The sequence below is a fragment of the Lactuca sativa genome, chromosome 8 (assembly GCF_002870075.4).
Source record: "Lactuca sativa cultivar Salinas chromosome 8, Lsat_Salinas_v11, whole genome shotgun sequence".
NCBI lineage: Eukaryota > Viridiplantae > Streptophyta > Magnoliopsida > Asterales > Asteraceae > Lactuca > Lactuca sativa.
Window position 1 is genome coordinate 146,373,702 of NC_056630.2, and position 26,142 is coordinate 146,399,843.

General features: G+C 36.3%; 1 non-coding gene across 1 annotated transcript; it reads right to left on the reverse strand.

Moving 5' to 3' along the window:
* Positions 1-1,775: 1,775 nt before the first annotated feature.
* On the reverse strand, positions 1,776-1,882 carry LOC111918560 (small nucleolar RNA R71). Its single transcript, XR_002859282.1, has one exon. It is a non-coding gene; the product is annotated as a small nucleolar RNA R71 (small nucleolar RNA).
* Positions 1,883-26,142: the final 24,260 nt, after the last annotated feature.

The following is a 26,142-nucleotide window of genomic DNA, read 5'->3' on the forward strand; positions in this document are numbered from 1 at the left end:
TAATATTGTTCAAATTATATTTTCAGTCCAAAGAAGAAGCTCGGAAGCAAAAGGAAGCAGGAGATATGAACGGAAGCTCGGGAACAAAAGAAAGAAGAAAAAGGCTAATTCTGAAGATACTCGACAAGTAGGATTGTCTAATCGACGAGTAGATATGAAGATTCGCAAAGCGACACCTGGAGTCCTTGCCGTATGCGAATTCCTCAAGGGGGACTCGACGAGTCAGTTGCCTAATCACCGAGTAGCCCCTGTTTTGAGAAAACTATAAATACACTTCACAAACTCGAATTGAGGTCTCTCTCTGGATTTTTTGGTGGAACACTTGGCGATCAAGGAAACCTTGGAGCTCTGGAAAACGATTTAAGAACCCTAATCCTTCATTCTTAAGAGATTAAGGCACTTTAGGTTTAATTTTCCACTTTTCTTTTGAATAGAATTATGTTAGGATTATTTGAATTTGTTTTTAAGCTTTCACACACTGAATTCATGAACTAATTTTTTTAGTTTCTGTTTGGGGAAACAATTTTGCTCCTATGGTTTAATTTACTCTTTTGATTAATTGTTACTTGGTGATATTGTTAAATTAAGCTTGTTAAAGACCCTTGTGCATTAACCATAACTGTTTTCTGTTAATTGCTAAGTGATTAAGCTGCATGAACATCTCTTAATTGCTTATCTCATATAATTTATGTGAACACAATACTATATGCCTAGGAATAATGAACATGAAACTTGGATTAATTAGAGAATGGGTAAATTAATGTGTGAGCTTGTGTGATACACCATCAACAAGAGGTTAATTGAATCACCAAATTTAATTAGCTAGCTACAAGTCTTATTTAACCCGAATAATTAACCTAGGAAATCTATTAGTTTAATCAGCTGGCCATTTCACAAAGTTATTTTTAGATAATTTAGTTATTTGGATTAGTTTTAATAGTTTCCAGTTTTAGAATTTTAATTAGTAACTTTTCCTGCTTCTGCCTTGAACTCGCAGAGTGCAATCGAAACTACTCGGCGAGTCCATCGCAGTTTCACACTTTTGTTTTTATATTCTTTTTGTTCTTTTTACGCGTTTTTCTTACTTTGGTTTCAGTTGTTACATGACCCGAGGATGCAATACGCCTTTGGTCCCTCCACTTGAAGACCCAGAGTCCGCTCTAAAGAAGAACAAAGGAAAAGCCATTGGAGAATCCGCTTCTTCAAAGAACTCGCCTTTGAAGAATCTAAAGTTCGTTTTTTGCAAGAAAAAGAGAAAAAAATCAGGAACATCCAACACCTCTTCCTTGGCAAACGAAGACCCAATCCAGGAAGACATCGAGAACGAGTCCGAAAGGGAAGAAAGTGAATTTGGAGAAGACAGCGATCTAGAAGGTGACTTTGACAACACCATGGAGAACATCGATGAAGTTCCCATGGGCGAATGGAAGAAGAGGATACAAGATGACACCGGCCCGGGACTTGTGCAACCCGTAATTCCCGCGACTGTCATATTTGAGCTCAAGGGTCACATACTTGCTCAACTCAAGGAGATCCCCTTTTACGGAAAAGACCACGAAGATGCTTATAAACACTTGGATGAAGTCAATGATGTAGTTGATTACTTTAATGTTCCAAATGTACCTCGCGAAACCCAGCTGCTTCGTATGCTCCCAGTTACATTCAAGGGTGCTGCAAAAGATTGGCTCAAGTCACTCCCTCCCGGATCCATCACTACATGGGCTACGATGAAAGAAGAATTCATTAACCAGTTTTTCCCACCATCTAAAATAGCCAAGTTGAAGAAAGCTATTGCCAACTTTAAACAACAACCTGGAGAGTCCCTTTATGAGGCATGGGAGAGATACAAAAGTCTACTAAGGAATTGCCCACATCACGATCTTAATAGCCAACAAGAAGTCTCCATCTTCTATGATGGAGTCAATGTTACAACTCGGCAGCTCCTTGACTCGCAAGGACCCCTCACAAAGAAGGCACCCCGGTGATCAAGGAATTAATTGAAGAGTTCTCTAAATATTCTAGAGAATATCATAACCCACAAAATGAAGTAAGTAGGGGGGTAGTGAACACGGTTAACGATGGCATGGCGGCAATGATGGCTAAACTAGATAGTTTAGATAGGAGGATAACTAAGATAGATCAAACAATCCATGCTATTCGGGTAGGATGTGAGAATTGTAGAGGACCTCACCTCACTAAGGATTGTGACTTGGATGAGAATGGAAACAAGAAGGCTCAAGTATTCTATTCAAGTGGCGACAGATTTGATGATAACTGGCGAAAACCAAAGAAGGAATGGCTCCCGTACGACAAGTACAAAAAGGCAAAGGAGGAGAAATTCAAGCAAAAATAACGAGGTTTCTATCAAAAGGAGGAGCCAGTTGTGGTGAAGAGAGCTGATTTGGAAGAGATGCTTACAAGATTTGTAGCCACGTCCGAGAAACGACACAATGATACTGATGCTACACTTAAAGATCAACAAAATATGTTCTCAGAACACCAACTTATGATGAAAGATCAGCAAGCTTTACTTAGGAATCAACAAACATCCATTCTCAACATAGAAAAACAACTAGGGCAACTTGCACAACAAGTGAATGAGAGAAGACCAGGTGGACTTTCAAGCAATACCGAAAGTAACCTAAATGGCGCACATATAAACATTGTCACAACTAGGAGTGGGAAGATTATAACCCCTCTGGCCCCTATTCAGAATCAAAGCCGGTGCAAGAGAAGGAGGCAAAAGGGAAGAATCAACATCAGAACCAACTGAACGCAGACCCTACTCGCCGAGTCCACGATATGGACTCGACGAGTCCGACACCTGATCAGAAAAATAAACCTCCTGTTAAGCCATATCATCCTCCACTGCCATATCCAGCCCGATCTAGACAAGAAAAGAATGAAGAAGACTACCAAAAGTTTCTAGAACACATAAAGGCTCTTCAAATGAATATACCATTCATATAAGCGGTTGCTCAAATGCCAAAATACGCCAAATTTCTCAAGGAGCTTCTAACTAATAGAAGGAAGATGGAAGAAGTGAAGAAGGTGGTCCTAAACGAGAACTGTTTAGCTACTATGTTGAACAAACTTCCTAAGAAGAAAGGAGATCCGGGAAGTTTAACATTGCCCTGTCAATTTGGAAACTTGGCCACCATTTATGCACTATCTGATTCAGGAGCAAGTGTAAATCTCATGCCTTATTCATTTTTCAAAAAGTTAGATCTCCCCGAGCCAAGACCCATTCGCATGGTAATCCACTAGCAAACAAAATGGTTACATTTCCTAGGGGAATTTGTGAAGATCTTTTGGTGAAGGTGGACAAGTTCGTGTTCCTTGCGGACTTTATAGTTCTAGACATGGAAGCGGATCCCCAAGTCCCGATCATATTAGGAAGACCTTTTCTCAATACAGCAAGCGCTATCATCGACATGAGAGATTCTAAACTTACCCTTCGAGTAGGAGACAAATCAGTCACTTTTGGAGTTGATCAAGCCATGAAGCATGCAAGGAGTAGTGATGACATGGAGTTTTCGGTTGACATGTTGGAAGAATTGTTGGAAGATTGGAAAGAAGAAAAGCCAAGCAAGTCCACCGTTTCATTTGAAGAAGAGTTTGATGCTGAAAGGGACCTGATGGAGTTAGAAAGACTGCTCGAGGAAGCTGAGTATGATGATCTGATCAGAAGTACAGAAGAACCGACTCGGCGAGTCCATTCGAAGAACCCCGTACAGTCGCAAAAATTACACTAGACTCGACGATTCCCCTTACTGGACTCGACGTGTTCAATATACAGAACACAAAAACTGAGCTCAAGGCACTACTAGATCACTTGGAGTACGCATTTCTTGAATATGGCCAGCAAAAACCTGTAATTATAGCTGCTGATTTGGCCAAACATGAGAAGGAGATCCTTGTGGGTGTACTAAAGAAGAGGCAAGGTGCTATAGCATGGAAGATAACCGACATAATGGGAATTAGTCCGGCCTATTGTTCCCACATAATAAACTTAGAAGACGGATCAAAAGCTATAGTACAACGCCAAAGAAGACTCAACCCGAACATGCAAGAAGTTGTGAAAAAGGAGGTAGTGAAATTACTAGATGCCGAAATCATTTTTTCGATCTCCGATAACCCATGGGTGAGTCCGGTCCAAGTAGTTCCGAAGAAGGGAGGCATGGCGGTAGTGGCTAATGAAAACAACGAATTAATTCCAACAAGGACGATAACCGGGTGGCGAGTTTGCATCGACTATAGGAAGCTAAATGAGGCCACATGAAAGGATCACTTTCCATTGCCTTTTATCGATCAAATGATTGAGAGGCTTTCCAGTCATCTTTATTATTGTTTTCTCGATGGGTTTTCGGGGTACTTCCAAATTCCAATCGACCCACAAGACCAAGAGAATACCACTTTTACATGCCCAAGTGGAACATTTGCATATAGACGCATGCCTTTTGGGTTATGCAATGCACTTCCTACTTTCGAAAGGTGCATGATGGCTATCTTTCATGATATGATCGAAAGGTTTATGGTGGTTTTTATGGATGCCTTCTCGCTTTTTGGGTCCTCTTTTGAAGATTGCTTGTCCAACTTGGATCTAACGTTATCAAGATGTGAGAATATCAACCTTGTCCTTAATTGGGAGAAGTGTCATTTTATGGTGAAGGAAGGAATTGTGCTAGGACACAAGGTCTCAAGGAGGAGGATAGAGGTGGATAGAGCAAAGGTGGACATTATAGCCAAATTGCCACCTCCAACAAATGTCAAGGGGGTAAGAAGATTTTTAGGCCATGCGGGGTTTTATAGGAACTTTATTAAAGACTTTTCCAAGATCACAAGACCCTTGACTTAACTACTTTTGAAGGACGCCCCATTCAACTTTTCTAAAGAATGTCTTGAAGCCTTTAATTTGTTGAAGGAAAAGTTGACTACTTCACCTATTATGGTAGCTCCAAATTGGAGTCTCCCTTTTGAGCTAATGTGTGATGCTAGTGACTTTACGATGGGAGCTGTTTTGGGACAAAGAATTGACAAGCATTTTCAGCCAATCTATTATGCAAGCAAGACATTGAATCTGACTCAAGAGAACTACACTACTACCGAGAAGGAACTGATAGCAGTGGTATATGCTTTTGACAAGTTCCGACCTTACTTAGTGTTATCCAAGACAATCGTTTTTACCGATCACTCGACATTGAAGTAGAGAACCCACTTTTGGAGAAGCTAGAAGAAGATAAAATTGGGGATGATTTTCCCGATAAGTATATATTGGTAGTAGCGGGAGAAGTGCCATGGTTTGTGGATATAGCAAATTATTTAGCAACCAAATACATCCCAAAAGATTTGACTCACCAACAAAAGAAGAAATTATTTTCAGAAATTAAATACTACTTTTGGGACGAGCCATACCTTTTCCGAAGTTGCGCAGATGGAATGATAAGAAGATGTGTATTCGGGAAGGAAAGTCAAGACATTTTGGCACACTGCCATAGTGGACCCGCTGGAGGACATCATGGAGCACATTACACCGCAAAGAAGATTTTTGATATTGGGTTCTATTGGCCTAAAATTTTCAAGGATACCGCTCAATATGTCAAGGAATGTGACTCATGCCAAAGAGCGGGAAATATATCATCCCGAAATCAAATGTCCCAATATAGCATCCAAGTATGTGAAATATTTGATGTGTGGGGGATTGACTTCATGGGACCCTTTCCCGTGTCTAAAGGAAATAAATACATCTTGGCGGCGGTTGATTACGTATCTAAATGGGTAAAGGCACAAGCATTACCCACTAATGATGCTCGGGTGGTGGTACGATTTTTTTTAAAGAAATTATTCTCAAGATTTGGAGTTCCTAAAGCTCTCATTAGTGACCAGGGAAGACACTTTGCCAATGATCAATTAACTAAGGTGTTGCAAAAATATGGTGTTCACCATAGATTTTCAACATCTTATCATCCTCAAACGAGTGGGCAAAGTGAAGTTACAAATAAGGCGTTGAAGAGAATACTAGAAAGATCGGTTGGAAGTAATAGAAAAGAATGGTCGGATAAGCTTGATGATGCACTATGGGCGTTTAGAACAACTTTTAAGACACCTATTGGCATTACACCATATAGGCTAGTCTATGGAAAACATTGTCACTTACCGGTTGAAAAAGAGCACAAGGCTTATTGGGCATTCAAGGTGTGCAATTTTGATCTAGCTTAAGTTAGAACTAACCGGTTAATGCAAATGAATGCCTTGGAAGAGCTTAGGAATGAGGCATACACTAGTTCTTTGATTTACAAAGAAAAGACCAAGAAGTGGCATGACAAAAGGCTCAAGGGTAATAAGGACTTTTACGAAGGACAAAAGGTGTTACTTTTTAATTCAAGGCTCAAACTATTTCTGAGCAAGCTTAGGACACGGTGGGATGGTCCATTTATAGTAAAGAAATTTTTTCCACATGGAGCTATTGAGCTAATATCAAGAGATTGAACTCCTTTCAAGGTCAATGGTCATAGGGTGAAAAAATATGAAGAAGGAATTCTGAGAAATGAAGAAATTGAAGAAGGGTTGCTGCTGGAAGGGATTATAGAGTCGTAAGCAGGGAGGAGTCCAACTAATGACTCCTTAAAAAGAAGCGCTTCCGGGAGGCAAACCACGTTTAGAGTTTGCTTTCTTTTCGTTTTCGTTTTTTCATTTTGCTTCGGATTTGTTTTTATCAATCTTCTTCTATGTTCAAAATTATTGCTTGAGGGCAAGCAATGCTCAAGTGTGGGGTGGCATACATTTCATTTTACAAACTCAAAATTTTCACAGAATGAAAAACTTGACGAGTCTCTAATGCTACTCGACGAGCCCATTTCAGAAATCCCGAAAAATCAAAAATCGATGAATCAGGCATCTACTCGTCGAGTAGGTCCGCCTGCTCGACGAGTACATATATTTACCCGAAAAAAAAATTATTTTTAGTACATTCTGTAAAAGAGGAGTTTTTACCCTAATTTGCAACACTCAGCCATTCATACGAGTCGCCTCCCCATACTCGACGTGCAAACACTCTCAAGCATCCATCTTGATCTTCGCTTCTTTTCAATTTCAACCAACAAGGTAACAACTTTAGCTCTTAATCCTTTACAGGTTTCGATCTTTGGTGTAAAAACACCTTTAATTTTTGAAAAATCCCATTTTTAGGAAGACTTGGAATCTAGGGTTTTGACAAATTAGGACGTTTTAGACATAAATTTTTACATTCATAGACTCCTGGAACATATCGAAGCAAACCCCTGCAATAATTTATGGATTTGGCCTGTTAATTTCATTAGGACAAGATTTGGACTCCCGCTGTTCGTCCTACTCGCCGAGTAGTTCGTGGACTCGGCAAGTCCATGCTACTGATACCCAGTATTTTGCCATTCTTAATACTTTAGGTATTTTGTTTGTGGTTTTCTTGTTTCTTTGATGTGCATGAACCATGTCTAGGAGAGGTCAAAGGTCATGAGGAGGCGGTTATGGGGACATCCCATGGTTGACTTTTCCAAGCATCACCAACAAGTCTTCGCTCACACGAACAAAAAGCAAGCTGGAGGCTTTAAGGCGGAAGGAAATATACGTTCCTAATGAGTTGGTCTGGTATTGGATGGGGCAAGTTGGGCTAGAAGAAGCACTAAGCCATTATTTGGCCAAGTCTTGTGAAATTAATGGGGTACAAATAATCTGTGACGGGTGGAGTCGGTTGTTTAAGCTTCAAGAACCGGTATATCAAGAGCTTTGATGGGAATTCTTTGCCTCCATCTGTTTCCGGGGTGGTGATGACTACTATAGTCCAAACATCATTTCATTATGCCTTGGAGGAGAGTTCCGCCAGTGTAGCATTGCTGAGTTAGCGTGGAGGCTGGGTATTTATGATCAGAATGAGATCATGTCCGAGACTTTTGAGTCATTTTTGGAGCAGTGCCACAAAGACTTGACCGAGGGTGTGGTAGCCTCTACTTGGTGGAACACCATTGCCAACCAAGTTTATATCCCTTCATACGCTCAAGAGGGGATGATCCGCTCCCTGATCCATCGCCTATTAAATCGTCTGATCGCGAGCTCTATAAACATGCGAAAGGGTGACAAAAAAGTTGATGGGTTTTGGTCCTAAGAACATCCTATGTGCTCATACAAACCCTAATGCTTGGATCTAGGTTTCTCTATTGTATATGCAAGTTATCCAAGACTATAAACCCTAATTCTAACATTCAAGTAATCATATTAACATAAGAATAGGTTTAAGATGTTACCTTGATTGTTATGTAGCAATAACAATCCAATTCCTCCTTGTATTGACTTTAGAAAGCATAGAGTCACAATTGTCACGCCTTTAATGGTTCATAAACACCATAAACAAGAGGATGAAGAGGAGAGAGGATGGAGGCTGCCCAAAAACGTGTGAAACCCTAGAAGGTTGCTTTTTCACGTTTTGGTCCTTAAGGGGTCTATATATAGTGAGGCAATTAGGGTTATCTAACAAGGAAACCCTAATTTGGTTGCTTAAGCCCTAAGCAACCCATGGAGCCCTTTCCTTAAGGCCTTGGACGATTTCATATGGGCTTCCCCCATAGAATTCGTCCACCTTATAATAAAAGGCAATCCATGGCCCAAATTGCAATTATCTTATAATTATAATTCCAGTCCCTTAAGTTTAATTAATCTCTTTTAGTCACAAAACTAATTACCAATTAATTATTGACTAATATTAATTAAACAATATGATTTCTCCTTTAATATATTATTCTCATAATATATTAATAAATCATATTTAATCCTTACTCTCCATAATTCATCCTATCAAGTTGCTTTGGTGAAGGCAACCCAAAAGGACCATGCACCATCGGGTCAAGTACATACCAAAATTGATGAGAATTGTTATCGAGATTTGAGAAAGCAAAGTTTGATTTGAGTAATTGAAGATTTAGAACACGAAGAGTAAATATTAATCAGATCTCATATTGATAAAGATTGATTACAACATAAGCAGAAAAGAGATATCTGTTACGAAAAGTCTCCTTCTAATTCTAACCTCAGTCCCTATTTATAGGGAACATGAGTGTACAAAAAATATACTAAGTCTAGACATTTCACTTCGCACAAAGATGACTTAGTAAAATAACATAAAATGCGAAACTATACAAAACACTATATTCGACTTTTACAATTTTACATCTACATTCTCCCCCTTTGTAAACAGTCGAAGCTATTCATCCCATAAGCTTTTGAACAACTGAGTGGATTATCTTTCGCACTTCTCCATACCAGGAGATCACCTTCTTGAGATCTTTCTTGTCTCCTTCATTGTTCTTCTTGCAATTGTTCATACAAACAATAAAGTGCGTATATAGAGAAGAATTATATCTTTCAATCTCTGAGACTTTAAACAAGAACTTCTTAGGTTTCCCTTTTGTATCTCTTCCAGAAAACACCATGTCGAACGGTTTCAGACATATTTCCCCAACAACATATTTCGATAATGCTGATTGAGATAAAGTTTCTTCCCAAGGAACGTTCACTTCTCTTCCCAACACATTAGCCAGTTCTTCATATGTAAGGGCCAAACAATCGAAGTAATTATCGATGTATGTCTTCACATGTGCGAAACCTATCTTGAACACTTCAGTCTCACAGCCTTTGAGATTATTTTCTTCCATATGCTTCAAAATCAGAGCCACTTGAATTAAATCATTGCAATTCATCAGAGGAAAATCAGCTACCGTGAAGTCATACTGCTTGTTGTCTGCTCGGATAACAAAATAACGAAAATTTTGAAGCATGTCTTCAAACAATATGTCTTTCTTGATTGTCAACACCTTTTTGATCTTCATTGAAGACCGAACTTCATCTGGATTCTTCCCCAAAACAGCATGAAATCTGATTTTCATGTGTATATAATCATCAGGATTATCAAACTTCTCACTAATCTTGTACTGAGCAGTGATGAATAGCATTTCATTTATTGGAAAATCCAACTGACAATTGTCTGAATTCGCAATATCATAACTTCTCTTTGGCTTCTTCTCGAATTCGTACATTTCCCTCCCCACAACTTTTGACTCTATAGTTTCGTAAGAATAAAGCTTCGTAGGATCTCCTTTGTTCATCGTGGGAGGATCACTTGCCCTCTGCCTCATGATGCTTTGTACTTGCCTCATCCTTTCCAACTCTGCTTCAGCCTCAACTTTCTTCTCCTCCTTTGATTTTTCATATAAAATCCCTTTTCCTTTTCCCACCATATCTGTTTGAGGTTTTGAACTTGAACCTCCTTCTTTTTCTCCAATAACGATTCCTTTGGCAATCGTTTTTGTGGTTACTGTGGTTGAGGAAATTGGCTTCGTAAGTATGGGAAGAGTAGTTATAAGCTGAGTAGATATAACTTTTCCAACTGTCTTCGCATCCTCTTCTTTACTTAAACTTTTCTCTCCCCCTTGCACCCCTGTGAAAGCAGGTGGGGCACCCTTTGGTAGTAAAGAAGTAAAATTGGCGAGTGGAGCAAGAGCTTTCTGAATTGCTTGTTCTAAAGTATTAGAGACAAGAACTCAGGAGTGAGAATTTGTGTACTTGAAGATTGCGAAACCACCATTTTAAGCTCAGACACAAACTTGGTTAGCTGATCAAGCTTCTCCTTTGTTTCTTCGTTATGGGCTTCAAGAACAGGAACATCAACAAACTTTTGTACTCTTGAAGAAACCTCCGCAATCTGCTTTTGAACTTCAACATTTTGAGTATGAATATCCTGAAGCTCCTTCGCAAGTTCAGATTTCAACTCTTGAAGCTTATAGTTGACATATTCTCGAACTTTCTTCACATCTTGTACAAAAAGAACATGACATTCTTTTGCAACAGCTTTCAAATCATTGACCACTGAAGAAAAATTGCTCCCTTGTGCTTGAATGCGAAGCTCATTATTCCTGTCGGATTAATCAACCTTCTCCATAATACGCTTCTCAGCACCTTTGATCATTACATCAACCTCCATAGTTGAAATAGAAGACATCCTGCCAGAATCAGCTTGCGACTGAATAATAGCATTCAATTTCTGATTCAGGATTTTAAATTGTTTTCCTGTCATAAGCATATGATCAGGAATATCCTCCTCCTCTGAATCAAAATGAATGTCTTCAATTATCCCTCCAAAGGCACCTCCTTTAGCTTCATTATCAGATAAAAGTTGCGAAGGTTGAGGATTTTCGGGTGATTGAGATGGAAAAAGTGTTGTAAATGGGTTTTATAGAGCATGATCAAAAATTGATGAAGTGGTTGATAAAGTTGTAAATGGAATTGAAACAATTGGTAAAGAAATTGGTAAGGAGATTGGGATTGTGGTTGCAACACTCAGGATAGATGCCCCCGTATCAGATACGTTGACAACCGTATCAGAAATAGGTACCTCCTCAGAAACTGATTTGGTAGTGACTATTTCGAGTGGTTTGGTGAGTGGTAAGGTGGTAGAGATTTGCGAAGTATGGATGATAGGTAATGAAACATTTACCGTAGATGTTACTGGTGGAGTTTCTGGTACTATTTCTTCATCAGATGATTCATTACAAATCACCATCTTCCTTCTTTTGATGAGAGTACGTTGCATGTTCTTGGCAACATCTTCAGCTCTTTGCCTCTTCTTTCCTGGAGAAACCGGAGCTGGAATACTAAGAATAGTAACGCCTTTACTGCTCACCTCGGCCTTGTGAATTTTCTTCAATACCCCAGACTTAGAAGGTATTATTTCTTTCTTTGACTTAGATGAAGTTTCTTCAATCTGAATATCTTCATCTTGAACTTGTTGGGTAGATGAACCTTTCGCATCCTTCTTTATAAGCTTCTTCTTCTTTGACGGAGCAGCAACATCCAATAGTACTCCAGTCTGCTCTGATTGATCAACTGTTCGCAAATATCTCACCAAGACTTTGTGAGTTTGAGATACCTTGCGAAGCATTGCATCTGGAATGCGAGCCACATGAGTAAAGATTGCTTCGTCATCTTCTACTGCCTTTGGAAACTGATACAAAGAAAATTCAGCAACTTCAACATCCTCCATTACTGGAATTGCTTCTTTTTCATAGACCTTCTCCAGAATCAAGCTCCAATATCTTGCACACGAAATCCCCTTTTCCGAATTTGTGTTTTCAAGACTCTTAACAAATTCCTTCCATAATTGGGTTGCATAATCAACATTTATATCATAGTATATGCCCATAACCATGGCACATACTTCCATTCATCCTCTATCCAGTCCAACTGATATTCCTGTAAGACATCTGAAAAAAATTCCAAATAAGAAATTCCATATGCACGGCAACCCAGACTTTCGAAAGTCACTGATCTTCTCAAGCTCTGGTTGATGACCCATCTCGTTGAACATGTGAATGATTTGAGAGTTAACAGGTTTGACAAATGGAGGGTTGTTTGGAATCTGCAAGAATTCAACAAACATCTTCTTGGATAGTTTGACCCATTTGTTGTTGATTAAGTTGAATGTTATCACATCCGTTGTATGATTGTATGATGCCGTTGAAGCTGCCAAGGATAACCATGTCATCGGAACAGAGAAGAAACTAAACATGGCAGTTGACAGAGGTGATCGTTTCAGGGCAACGATAAGCATCTTCAAGCCTTCAGGATAAGAAGATACATTTGGATCAACTTGATAGTTTGTGCTTTGGATTTTCATCAGGGATTGAGAAAGAACTTCATCAGTGTTGGATTGAGTGGCTGCCATTTTTAGGGTTTGAAAAAGATGAAGTTTGATCAAGGTTGAAACTTTGGATGTTTGTGAAAGTTCTGTTTGCGTAACCGTAGATAGTGTTCTTGATCCCCCTTTTATAGGTTACTCAAATTGATTTGAAATTAAAGCGGGATGCATTTAATGTTATCCGATGTGGCACCTTGAAAATCGGATCATGACTGCAAAAGATAACCATGCTTCAAAAAGTAACTGTCACATCTCCTTGAAAACAGGATAGAATACTAACCATCTTGAGTACACAGCCTATCAAGTTTCCCGTTATAGAATCTTAACCGTTAAAACCCTTCGCATGGAGTCAAGGCTCTTTCACTTTTGGGATATAAAGTGAAGTCATATGCCAGATTTGCGAAATCATCAGTCTGAGTTGGTTTTACTCAGAACCTCAAGGATTTCGTGTGTACATTGTGTCAACAGAATAAGATGAGAAGCAAAAAATTTGGAATTTTGTGATGTCAAAAATTTAATTTGACATGAATGCAATGAAACCCCAGGCAAAGGTTGCTTCGTTAATCATCAAGAGAGATAATCAACAGCTTGTGTAGTTTCCCGTGAATTACAATCGAATACTTGTAGAGAAGTATAGAAGGGCTTCTTTTAAAAGACATTTTGGATTGGTTTTAAATTTCATTACATATCAGCCTTAACATAAGGTGAGAAATTGTAAATGAAATTACTTGTTTGACCAGTGTAGTCAGTGACAAGTTGGCTTGTGAAAATATTTATCATGACTAGGATTTGCAAATGAAACTTACACAAAAATCATATTCAAAAAAAAATTGTTCTGGATCTTGTTGGGTAACAAACATTGTTGGTTGTGAATATTTGATCAAGACCACACATGCGAATTGAATATGATTTGAAGTTTCGAAATTTTTGATACTGAAACAAAGGTTTCGTAAAAATCTGGAACAAAGTTCCCCGTCAATTCCTTAAGGTTTATGATTTTTGGGTTTCACTTCCATCACAGACTCATGATGTTAGATCACAAACACAGACTTGTGATTTGTCTAGGTTTTGATTGGTTTGATCAAAGACCTCAAGGACAAATCTCTTCAAAAATTTGGAGTGTAAGAATTGTTTGGTATAAAAAGATTGGATAAGAATCGAAGTATACATCTGTTATAATGGACAAAACAGAAAACTCTTAACTCATTTGAGAAGAGTAAGGTAGCTCTGTTGACTTATGCGAATATAAGCCTTTTTGGGAAGAAATTTTCATGTGATAATTTCATTAAGGCTTTCTTTTCACACATAGAGTCTTGTTGAGGCTTTTGGTCTACATACAGCAGCATGCTTCTAGGGACATCCTAACTAGTTTTTTTTAAAAGAAATTTGATACCTTCTCGTAGAAACACATAAGTATGACATCTTCGCATTTTAGCCCTGTATTAAATTCTCAGCACACAAAGTTTAAAGAACAAAGAAACAAAAATATTTTTGTGATTTTTGAATTTTTCAAAATTAAAAACATAACAAAATAAAATCTTTTTGGATTTTTAATTTTTCAAAATTAAGAACATAACAAAATAAAATCTTTTTGGATTTTTAATTTTTCAAAATTAAGAACGTAACAAAATAAAATCTTTTTTTTTGATTTTTCAAAAGTTAAAAAAAAATTCAAAATTAGTCGTAAACCTTACCTTAGTTGTTATGATCTCAGATGCAAAAAGATGTGGATGCGAAGCCATGCGAAGTCTCTGAATGAACAGTAACCTCTGAACAAATTTGACTTGTAACTTAGTTGTTAGGATCTCAAATGCGAAAAGATGTGGATACGAAGCCATGCGAAGCCTCTAAATGAACAGTAACATCTGAACAAATTTGACTCATAACTGCTGAACAAGACTTTTAGACATGAGTTTTTGAAATTGAATTCACATTAATCATCCCCAAACCTGCTAAAATTCTAACAAATGATTTTTCATCAAGAGGTTTTGTAAAAATATCAGCAAGTTGTTCAGTTGTTTTAACAAAATAAATTTCAATATTCCCATCTTCCACATGATCTTTGATAAAATGATATCGAAGAGCAATATGTTTTGTCTTTGAATGTTGTACTGGATTATGACAAATGCGAATTGCACTTTGCAAATCACAAAACAAAGGAATCTTTTTCATGTTTATTGCATAGTCACGAAGTTGACTCTGAATCCAAATAATTTGCGAAGTGCAAGCAGCAGCAGCAATGTATTCTGCCTCAGCAGTTGATATAGCCACACAAGTTTGTTTCTTTGATTGCCAACTCACCAACTTCCCATCCAATAGTTGACATCCACCACTCGTACTTTTCTTATCCAAAGTACATCCTCCTAGATCAGAATCTGAAAAAGCTTGAACGAAAAACCCCGTTTTTGTAGGATACCAAAGTCCTAAAGAAACTGTTCCCTTAAGATAGCGAAAAATATTTTTCACTGCAGTCAAATGAGGTTCTCTGGGATTAGCTTGATATCTAGCACAATTGCAAAATGAAAACATAATATCAGGTCTACTTGCAGTTAAGTACAATAAATACCCTATCATGCTTCGATAAAGTGTTAAATCAACAGCAGGAGCATCTAACGAAGGAGTTAGTCTTGTTCCTACTGCCATTGGTACTCTGAGTTTCGTGCTATTAGACATTCCAAACTTTTCAAGCAAATTCTTCGTATATTTTTCTTGATTGATTAAGATTCCATCCCTGTTCTGTCTTATGTTTAAGCCAAGAAAATTATTAATTTTTCCCATCATGCTCATTTCAAACTGACTTTTCATTAGATTTTCAAATTCAGTTGACAATGTTGGATCAGTTGAGCCAAAGATAATATCATCAACATAAATTTGAACAAGCATTAGATGACACCCAACTTTCTTGCGAAATAATGTGGGGTCAACTGATCCTTGTTTAAATTTAGATTGTTTCAAGAAATTTGTAAGTGTTGCATACCAGGCTCTTGGTGCTTGTTTTAATCCGTATACAGCCTTATCTAGGATGTAAACATGATTAGGATGTTCATTGCTTATAAATCCTGGTGGTTGTTCAACATACACTGTTTCTTCTAGTTCTCCATTTAAGAATGCACATTTAACATCCATTTGATAAACATCAAAGTCTTTGTGAGCTTCATAGGCTAAAAATATGCGAACTGCTTCAAGTCTTGCAACAAGTGCAAATGTTTCTTCATAGTCTCTCCCTTCTTGTTGCGAATAACCTTTAACCACTAGTCTAGCATTATTTCGAATAATATTGCCATCTTTGTCAGTTTTCTTTTTAAAAATCCATTTTAATCCGACAATTGAAACATCAGAAGGTTTAGAAACTAATCTCCAAACCTTGTTTCATTCAAATTCAGCCAGTTCAGATTGCATAGCAACAACCCAATCTGAGTGTTCCATAGCATCTTTTACTGTCTTTGGCTCTATTTTCGAAATAAAGACATTAAACATACATAGTTCTTGGTTCGCATTCAGTACCTCATTTTTCGCACGAATTTGAACTCTAGTCAACACACCATCTTGTGGATTACCAATTACCTGTTCTTTTGGATGATTTCTTGTCCATTTCTCAAGTGGTGGAAAATTAGGATCAAATTCTAATGGTGCATCTTCATACATATCTTCATTTTCAGATCCTGCAATAGAAAAGTTATCATTTAGTTCATGAAACTCATCATTTTCATCAAGATTAATTGTCTCTGTTTCATCATGCTCCCCCTCAACATGATCTTCATCTTGATGCCCCCCCCCCCCTCAAAATGATGTTCCTGTTGATTCTGCGAATGCTCCCCCTCAACTTGATGATTCATAATTTCATTCTCCCCCTCGAAAGTTGGCTGACTATCTTCATGAATACTCATATGTTCCTCCTCCATACGAATATCAGTCGTACTTTCACAAGATATCGATGTTGTATTTATTGTTGAATCATCAGTATGTTTTGAGGATTCTGATGTTTGATTATCAGGAGCATTATTTTCTGCGTCAATTGCCCTGTCAGGAATTCCGAAAATTAAGTCATAATCAAAATCATTGATTTCAGAATTATCAATTTGAGTATTTGAATCCACAAGTATTGATTTATTTTCAAATTTACTATCTATTTGTTTAAGATAGTAATCATCAAATGTTAAATTGAAAGTTTCTTCAACTTTTCTTGTTCTTTTATTAAGCACTCTGTATGCAACTGAATTCTGTGAATATCCTAAGAATATGCCTTCATCAGCTTTAGCTTGGAACTTGGACAAATTATCTTTGAGATTCATGATAAAGCACCTGCAACCAAAAACATGAAAGAATTTTACATTAGGTTTCCGATTATTGATTATTTCATATGGGGTAACATTGAATCTTCGATGAATGAACGATCGATTCTGAGTAAAACATGCAGTGGACACTGCTTCTGCCCAAAGATATTGAGGTAGATTCGCATATGCTAACATTGTTCTGGCTGCTTCGCATAGAGAACGATTTCTTCTTTCAACAACACCATTTTGTTGTGGAGTATATGGTGATGAGAAATTATGCGAAATGTCTTTGCTTGTGAGAAAAATATCAAGAGTTTGATTTTTAAACTCAGAACCATTATCACTTTTAATTTTTCGTACATTCTTCTTCAGACTGAGTTCAATCTTTTTGATAAAATCAATCATCGTCTGAGCAACTTCAGATTTCAACCTGAGAAAAAACACCCATGTGAATCGAGAGAAATCATCAACAACAACTACAATATACCGCTTTTTATTGATTGTAGCAACAGTCGACGGTCCACATAAGTCAACGTGAAGAAGTTCCAATGGTTCTACGATTTTTGAATCTATCACAATCGGATGAGCTTTTCGATGTTGTTTTCCTTGTTTGCAAGCTGCACACAAAGAATCATTGTCAAATTTTAGTACTGGTAACCCTCGAACTAAATCTTCAGTGACAAGTTCATTAATATTTCGAAAGTTCAAGTGTGACAATCTTCTATGCCAAAGCCAGCTCAGATCATTAGATGCTTTTGATAGTAAACACACAGTAGGTTTTCCCACAATTGGTTTGATGTCCAGTGTAAACATATCACCATATCTTTTGGATTTGAGAAGTATTTCATTTGACTTCGCATTTGAAATGATACTTCCTTCTTCATTAAATACAACTTGATTTCCAGTACCAACAACAAGTTGTGACACGCTTATCAAATTATGTTGAAGTCCTTCAACATAAACAACTCTGTTCGTAGTAAATTTTCCATTTGTGACTTTCCCATAGCCTTTCACTTGACACTTGTGATTATTCCCAAATTTGACTACTCCAGCATTTTCCAAACTTCTATAATCTCGCAAGTTTTCCTTTCTTCCAGTCATATGACGAGAGCAACCACTATCAATATATCATTTAGAATCATATTGCTCGTCACACATCACCTGCATTTATTGAAAGAATTTAGGAACCCAAGACTTGTTGGGTCCATCATTAGTAGAATAAAACAAATTCTTGGAATTTAAAAACCATTTTTTCACTTTGTTTGTGACAAAATCCATTATATCAACATCATCAAATCTAGATATTGAGATATATTCATTCAATAGTTTTGGATTTCCATTGATTGTAATCTTATCCTTCACAACATTCGCATTTTTGATAACTGGTTTCCATTTTTGAACTGGAACTTGCGAATGATGAGATGATGAACTAGCAGTGGAAGAGTTATTTGCAAACTTGTCAAATGCATTCTTGATTTGTTGCTCTGAAAACTTCCCACTTTGATATTTTCTTCCTTTCCCTTCAAACCATCGATTGATTGTACTTACATCAGATTTTCCTTTTGTATATGAAACTTTGGTCTGTTTTGAAACGGAAGGATTTGGAAAATTTGGTAGTTTTGGTGAAAATTTTAATTTTGTTTGAGTTGAATCTATCAAACTTGATGAAGTTTTCGTGAATTTGCCAACATTTTGAAACTTTTGATTATTTGCAAATTTTTGCGAATTCTCAAATTTTCGATTGCTGTCATATTTGCGAACATATGGACTTTTATCAACAAAATTTGTTGGTTTATTATTGTTCTGAAATTTAGATGATTTTTTTTGAAATTTGTTCTTTTTCATCTCTTGGTTTGTCATTTGACACAACTTTCCAGAAAACTGCTTTTCTTGCTTTTCTTTTTGAAACATTATTTTCTGTTGAATAATTTCCAACCATCAATTTGAATTCATGAGAATTTAATTTCACTTCAGGCTTTGATTTTTTAACTTTTTCAAAAATTTTGTTTGGTTTTTCACCTTTAACCACCCATTTTTGTAATGATTTTTGTTTTTGAAACACATAAGAATTTTGAGTTAAATTGTTTTCTTCTGTGTTTTGATTTGCGAAAAAACCTTCTGTGGTTGACTTTAGATTATCTTTTTCAATCATTTTGTTGAATTCAGGATGAACTTTCTCAGCATTTCCAGTAGTGACAAAAACTTGATTTGGAAAAATGGTTTTATCAGTACATACAAAATTTGGATATACCACTGTGTTGGTTTCCAAATAATGAGCGCCTTTGTCATTTAAAATTTTGTCAAATTCTTTTGTATTTTCAAACACTTGATCAACCACAACTCGTTGAGGTGTTTCATTTGAATCTTTCTTTTCTTCTCTGTTTTCTTCATTATCATCAGATTTCCAGCTTTCAACTTCCACATTATCAAACTTACAATGTTGTGAAGTTAAAGGTTTATCAATTTCATCCTCTACTATCGAATCAACAATAATTTCTTTACCTTTAATCTTAGATGTGATATTAACTAATGACAATAGAGAACAATCTACCTCTTCTTCCTCTTCTATCTCACTGATTTCACTCACATTATCTGAATTTTCATCAATATCAGCATAATTGAATTGTGAGGCAAGAGTTGAATTTTCTGTTTTCTTTAAGATTTTCACTTGTTCACTCTTTGTCAAACTTTCATTGACAATGTTAACTAACTCATCAGCATTCAGAAATTCATCAATTTTGACAATACCATATGTATATCTATCATCAGGTATTTTGTCAAATTGAGCAATTGTACTTTCACAATCATAAGAAACAACATCAACTTTTTCACGTTCATATTCAAGAAAAGGTAACAGTTTCCTATGTTGTTCTTTGCTAATGTCAGAAGAATGATATAAAGCAGTTAATTTTGCATATAACCGTTTGGCAGAATTACAATATATGTTCCTTTGTGCTAGCAACAACCTAACATCATTTGTAAGATTATTCCTATCACAATCTATATTTTTGATCTGCATTTCAAGTTTTTCTACTCTGCTCCTCTTTATTTCTAATTCTCTTCGTGTCTCACCTAGTTGCATACTTAATTTTTGAGCTTCAATACTAGCAGACACAATAACAAAATCAAAATAAGCCACAGTTTCATCAAATGAAACAATTTCAACATCATAAGCAGATAAAGGAATATTAAAAGATTCAAGTATTGCACGTACCTTGGTTGTCATGGGTGATTTGTCCGTGGATTTGGATACGAAGCACCTTCCTGAAATTTCCTCTTCGCAATCTTCAAAACTTGCGAACATTGCTCCATGTGTGGGATGCCTCATTTCCTCGTCATCAGATCCTGAAGACTAGATCTGATACGTACCACTTTCTTCATTATCAGTTTCACCTTTCGCAACCAAAGACACTCCTTTGGTCTTAGCACGTATCTCTTCAATCTTTTCAGAGTAGTATGCTTCATCTTTAACTTTTTCCTTTTACTCTTCTTTCTTTCGCAACATGCAATTAGCTGCAAAATTATTCGCACCATTGCAGTAGTGACAGTAAATTCCTGAATCACCTTTCAGCTTCTTCTCTTCTTTCGCATCTTTTTGTTTCTCATCAGCTTTCTCCAATTTTTTCCTCTCCTCCCCTCCAGTTCTTGTGACTGCATTCTTCACATCACTAGCCTTTCCTTTTTAATTAAAATGCTTTTTGAAAAACTTCTTAACTCTGTTGTTTGAATAGAATGCCACAGCTTCATCATCAAAGTTCATCAAAAATCCTTCTTCATCTGAACCATCTTTTTCATTAACATCAGTTTCTGATACCTTTGAAACAAGAGCCAAAGGACCTCCAATACTTTGTTTTGATTCTTCATACATTTCTGAAACCTCACATTCATGTGTTTTCAGTTGATTGTAGAGATCATTCAATTTAGTTGTGTCAAAACTCTGTTGATTCTTAATCATCATGCTCACACTTCGCCATTCCTTGCGAAGACCCATAATGAAAGTTAAATTGAACTCCATGAGAGACCTAGTGATTCCATACCTATTGCAGCGAAACATAAGCTCATTCAGACGATCATAATAATTTTCAACAGTTTCTGCATCCTTTTGTCTGGATTCCTTCAGTTCAACAAGACATTGCTTCACAGAGTTGATCTTCGTCTTTTCGCTACCTTGATACTTCTCTTTTAGAGTATTCCAGATGTCCTTTGCTGTTTTACAACTACGAATGTAATTATAAACCACAGGAGGAAGAGCACCTCTTAGTTCCCTCATACACCTCTTTTCATTATTCTTCAACCGTTTTTCTTGATCAACAACTTTAGTAGATGTAGTAGATGGACCAATTGGTTGAACATTAGCAGGAGCTTGCACTGTTCCATCGATACAGTTCCAAAGTTCTTCATCAATTCCATTTAAGTAATCTTCCATTCTATCAGCCCACTGATCATAGTATTCTGGAATTAACATCGGAATTTTGGTTGAAGAACCAAGCAAGTGAGAGAAGGAAGTCATTGTATTCATGTTGAAGTTCGCCATTGATGAACACAGAAATTTTCAGAAAGCTTGAAAAACTTGATGAAATAGAGAATTTGATCAATTGAATTGATCACAAATCACTAATTAATCGATTACTCGACTTAACAATTCAAAGACAGAATCAATTCAAATCTGAAGATCAAATGTGATTTTCAAAACCAAAATGCGCGGAAAATTTTGAGTAAAGTTGCAACTCAAAAAGCAAATGATTCTAACACGAAAATCAGATCTAAGCAGTTTGAATCCTGCTCTGATACCAATTGATGAGAATTGTTATCGAGATTTGAGAAAGCAAAGTTTGATTTGAGTAATTGAAGATTTAGAACACGAAGAGTAAATATTAATCAGATCTCATATTGATAAAGACTGATTACAACATAAGCAGAAAAGAGATATCTGTTACGAAAAGTCTCCTTCTACTTCTAACCTCAGTTCCTATTTATAGGGAACATGAGTGTGCAAAAAATATACTAAGTCTAGACATTTCACTTCGCACAAAGATGACTTAGCAAAATAACATAAAATGCGAAACTATACAAAACACTATATTCGACTTTTACAATTTTACATCTACAAAAATAGTTATGGACTTAGACACTAATCCAACAGTCTCCCACTTGGATAAGTCTAATAACTATTATGCGTATGACTTCAAATCCTGATCTGCAATCGTAGCTTTCCAAAGCCGCTGTCAACTCTGATCATATCAGATACGCATGTCCTTAGATAAGGGATCATATATTCCTCCATTCTAGATATCGTAAGACTTGATTTCTAATCATTCTTCTTTGTACTATTTCTCGAATTCCGATTTATGACGACTGACTAATTGAACAAATCAAATTAGCCCTAGCCTGGCCGAGCATTTACGTTTGTCATCACTAAACCATCGAGGGGCCCAAAGATATCGCTTTTATCCTACCTTGGATAAAAGGAACGGATAAACTTTGATACAATGCTTACTTGCACTCACTCACCGAATCACACACAACAATATGTTTTATAACACCAAGTTACTAGTGCGTTTACATATTATCAATGTGCAACCGATTTGCAAGATACAACTCACACATCTCGGTTTCAAGAATATAAGATGTTATCGTCTCACCAATCACTCGTGATACAATTCATGGAGTGATCCAAGTGAGCGTGGGTTTAATCCAATGCTCAAATCATATTCATAAGCACTCATGAACGTTGCAGCAAACATTTGCTTATGTCTAATACACTTTTAGACAATCCACACACCAATTCACGACAGTCTTCATTCATATCTACTTCCAACATATGAACGACTGTGGCCCGTTCGAATAATTTGATTATTCTTAATAAATTCAATTATTCTGGAAGTCAAAACATGCAAATGTGAAACACAAGAATAATACTAATCCCATATGGCCTCAAACCTTTGAGTATAAATAAAACTCCTTTTATTTATCACCATATCGATTACTCATTTTTTGTCGTTTCGGGTAATCAACTTCTTACTTGAATTACTACACTTGTCCCATGCTCTTAGCATGCACACAATGTTAACCTATGGTTCTTACTTTTGTGAAATAGATCAAATTGAACACATTTCCAATCATTCTCATTTCACAACTCCAAATCCTTTTTCATAAGTGTGAGAATATCAAATTCTTGTTACTTATAAAATATGCTAGATTCTAACATTCTATGCAATGATCCTTTCGTAATGTCACTGCACCAAAGTCACAAAGACTATTGCCAATGATATTACAAAGTCCTCTATCGGACATTGTTACAAGACAATTCCTTAGATATGATGTCTCTTACTCAAAGTACATTCCTTTGAACATCCTTTTGCAAAAAAGTTTCTAATCTAGACATAGATTTTCAATATTCAATTCCCAATATGGACACGCTTCCATATTTTCCATATGACAACTCATTCTTAATAGAATCTTATCTATTCGTAATGATGTCGATATGGTCCATCCAATATGGAAACATTTCCATATGACAACTCATTCTTAATAGAATCTTTTCTATTCATAATAATGTCGATATGGTCCATCCAAAACCATGCTTCTAACTACTCACAAGCGACCAATCCTCGTCAAACTTTGGATTGTCCTTTGATAGTTGTTTAATTATTTTAGTCAAAACCAATTCTTGTCCTTTTTCCCTCTAAATGCGCTAGACATTTGGAAAATTTTAGAATGATCAAACATTAAAGCATTTGCAATCGATCCTATACCCGAAGCGTATGGGATATGACGCACAATGTTTTATTTTCTATGTTCTCAAAATTCGAATTGTGAAGAGGAATGTCGTAATCATAATCGAAATTTTAAGAACATGCTATGTACCTTTGGCTAAATTTATTAATATTTCTCAACCTAATCCTTTACATTTGAAATGAAGCATAATATTCTCTCCCTTAATTATAGCAAAACAACCTTTCAACTCTTACAACTTTGCAAAGTATGACTCTTTTTTTCTATAATTAATATTGCTAACCTTGCAATACTTTCCTTAATAATCATACAATCATAACATTTATGCTCCCACTATCATGATGATTATTATAAAACATAACACTTATGCTCCCACTAGTTTCGACATGTATTCATAAACATCTTAACTTTGAATTTCTTAAGTTCATGTTTCTAATACTTAGTGCTTTGATAATCCTTTATCAAGGCTTCTTGAACTTATACACCTTTGCCTTCGATAGTTCATATGTGTGTCTAAACAATTAAGACTAATTGCCAAACCTCACAATTCAAATTATGGAAAGGGATACCGTAACCATGATTGAATTCGAGAATGCAATTTTACAATTACTATCTTCTTAAAATCTTTCTTAGTGAAAGTATTTCCTCATAATCATTTTCATGAAGGAGGAAATCTTATGACACTTAGATTTTAATGGTGTATGTGTTCCCACCATGTCTTCCAAGTAGTTAAGCATCTCACCTTTTCCTATCAATTTACTTTCCATTGATCAAGGTCCTTGCCTTTTATACATTCAAATGAGAACTCATAGGACTCACATGCATAATTAACTCAATTGGAACAGCACAGAAACAAAATAATGTCATCACGATAGGTTGTAAACCTCAACTCGTGTGCTAGCGATGATTGATAAGGTTTATTTGATTTGTTCTTGAAACCTTTCAAGACCATTAAGACTCCCACTGGCTCCTGACATATAAGATTCTCTTGTCAATAACCATTTCTTGACAAACAAATATTCAAGAGTTAGCGTAGTTTTTATCAAAACATTTCATAAATTGGTCCTAGTTGGTCTTTGTCTTATCCAAGACATCACAACTTTTCACATTTGATGAATGTTACAAACCTTTTTAATACTTTTCACTCAATGTCACAATCTTAACTTTAAGACTTGTTATTGGAAAAAAGTATGATTGATTTCTTGATTTAACCATTTCTTCAATTCTTGATTTCTCTTCTTAAACATACAATTGTACTAAGACTCACTTAGAGGTTCAATTGAGATATGGTTCTTAATCATTAAGACCTATCATAAAGCATAAAAGGTACTCTCCCTTCTTCTTAAAATGGAGAAACTTTTATCTTTCTGCCTACTTGATTCTTCTTATTCGTTCTGCTATTGATTTAAACTTTTTCAATCAATTCACAATTACACTTAATCTTGTAAGTATAATCATATTTACTAAACCCTTAGTAAATCATGACGAATATCATTGTTACTCTTATGGTGGACTTGATCAACACGCAACTTTGTGTGCTCGATCTCCTAGTCCTTCACTTGACACTTTGTCAATGAATTAGTCTAATTTCCAAAAATATGAAATTTCTCATTCATCGTGCAACCAAGTTGCATGATTCCAAGTTGCTGTCCAATTGAAACTTGGGCGATGAGAAACTCTCCCTATTTGGTAAATTCTCGACTTTTCCATAAACACCATAAATAAGAATCATATCCATTTGTTGTAAAAATATGCAAACACCAATTTTCATAACGATTTCATTGCAAGGAAATAAACAAATAAATAAATAAGTCAAATGAAAATTTATTTTATTTATAAAAGCAGCGGAAAACATTTGTCCTTACAATGCAAAATCCATTGAAAACTATGTATTTCAAAAGGAAAATTTCTAACAACTCTATCATAACTATCTAAGCTCAAAATCTAATCTTCAAGTCCATGCGACCAAGATCCATTCCTCGTGATTAGATTCATCTTGCTCTTTCACCAAGCTTCCTTTCTTTTCACTGATCCTGCAAAACATTCAAAAGCAATCTTATCACATCATGTATTAAGAATCAATGAATAGGAACTTAACAGATTTAGATAGTGGATTTTACCTGAAGCGTAGCCATACTCCTTAACTCTCCCATCTTCTGGACTCTTTAGGCTCTTTGGGCAGACTTGTATCCAACGCCCTTTCTTTTGGCAGCAAACACAGGTCGGTTCTCCTAGAACGTACTCGGAAACATGGCCGGTTAACTTTCCCAACAAACACGCTCCATTGCTTCGCCAAATCATTTCTGATTCAGCAGCAATGAGCATGTAAATTAGGTCAATGAGGTTGTCGTCATGATCCATCATATACTACTTTCTTTTGAACTCATTATATGATTCAGGAAGTGACTGCAA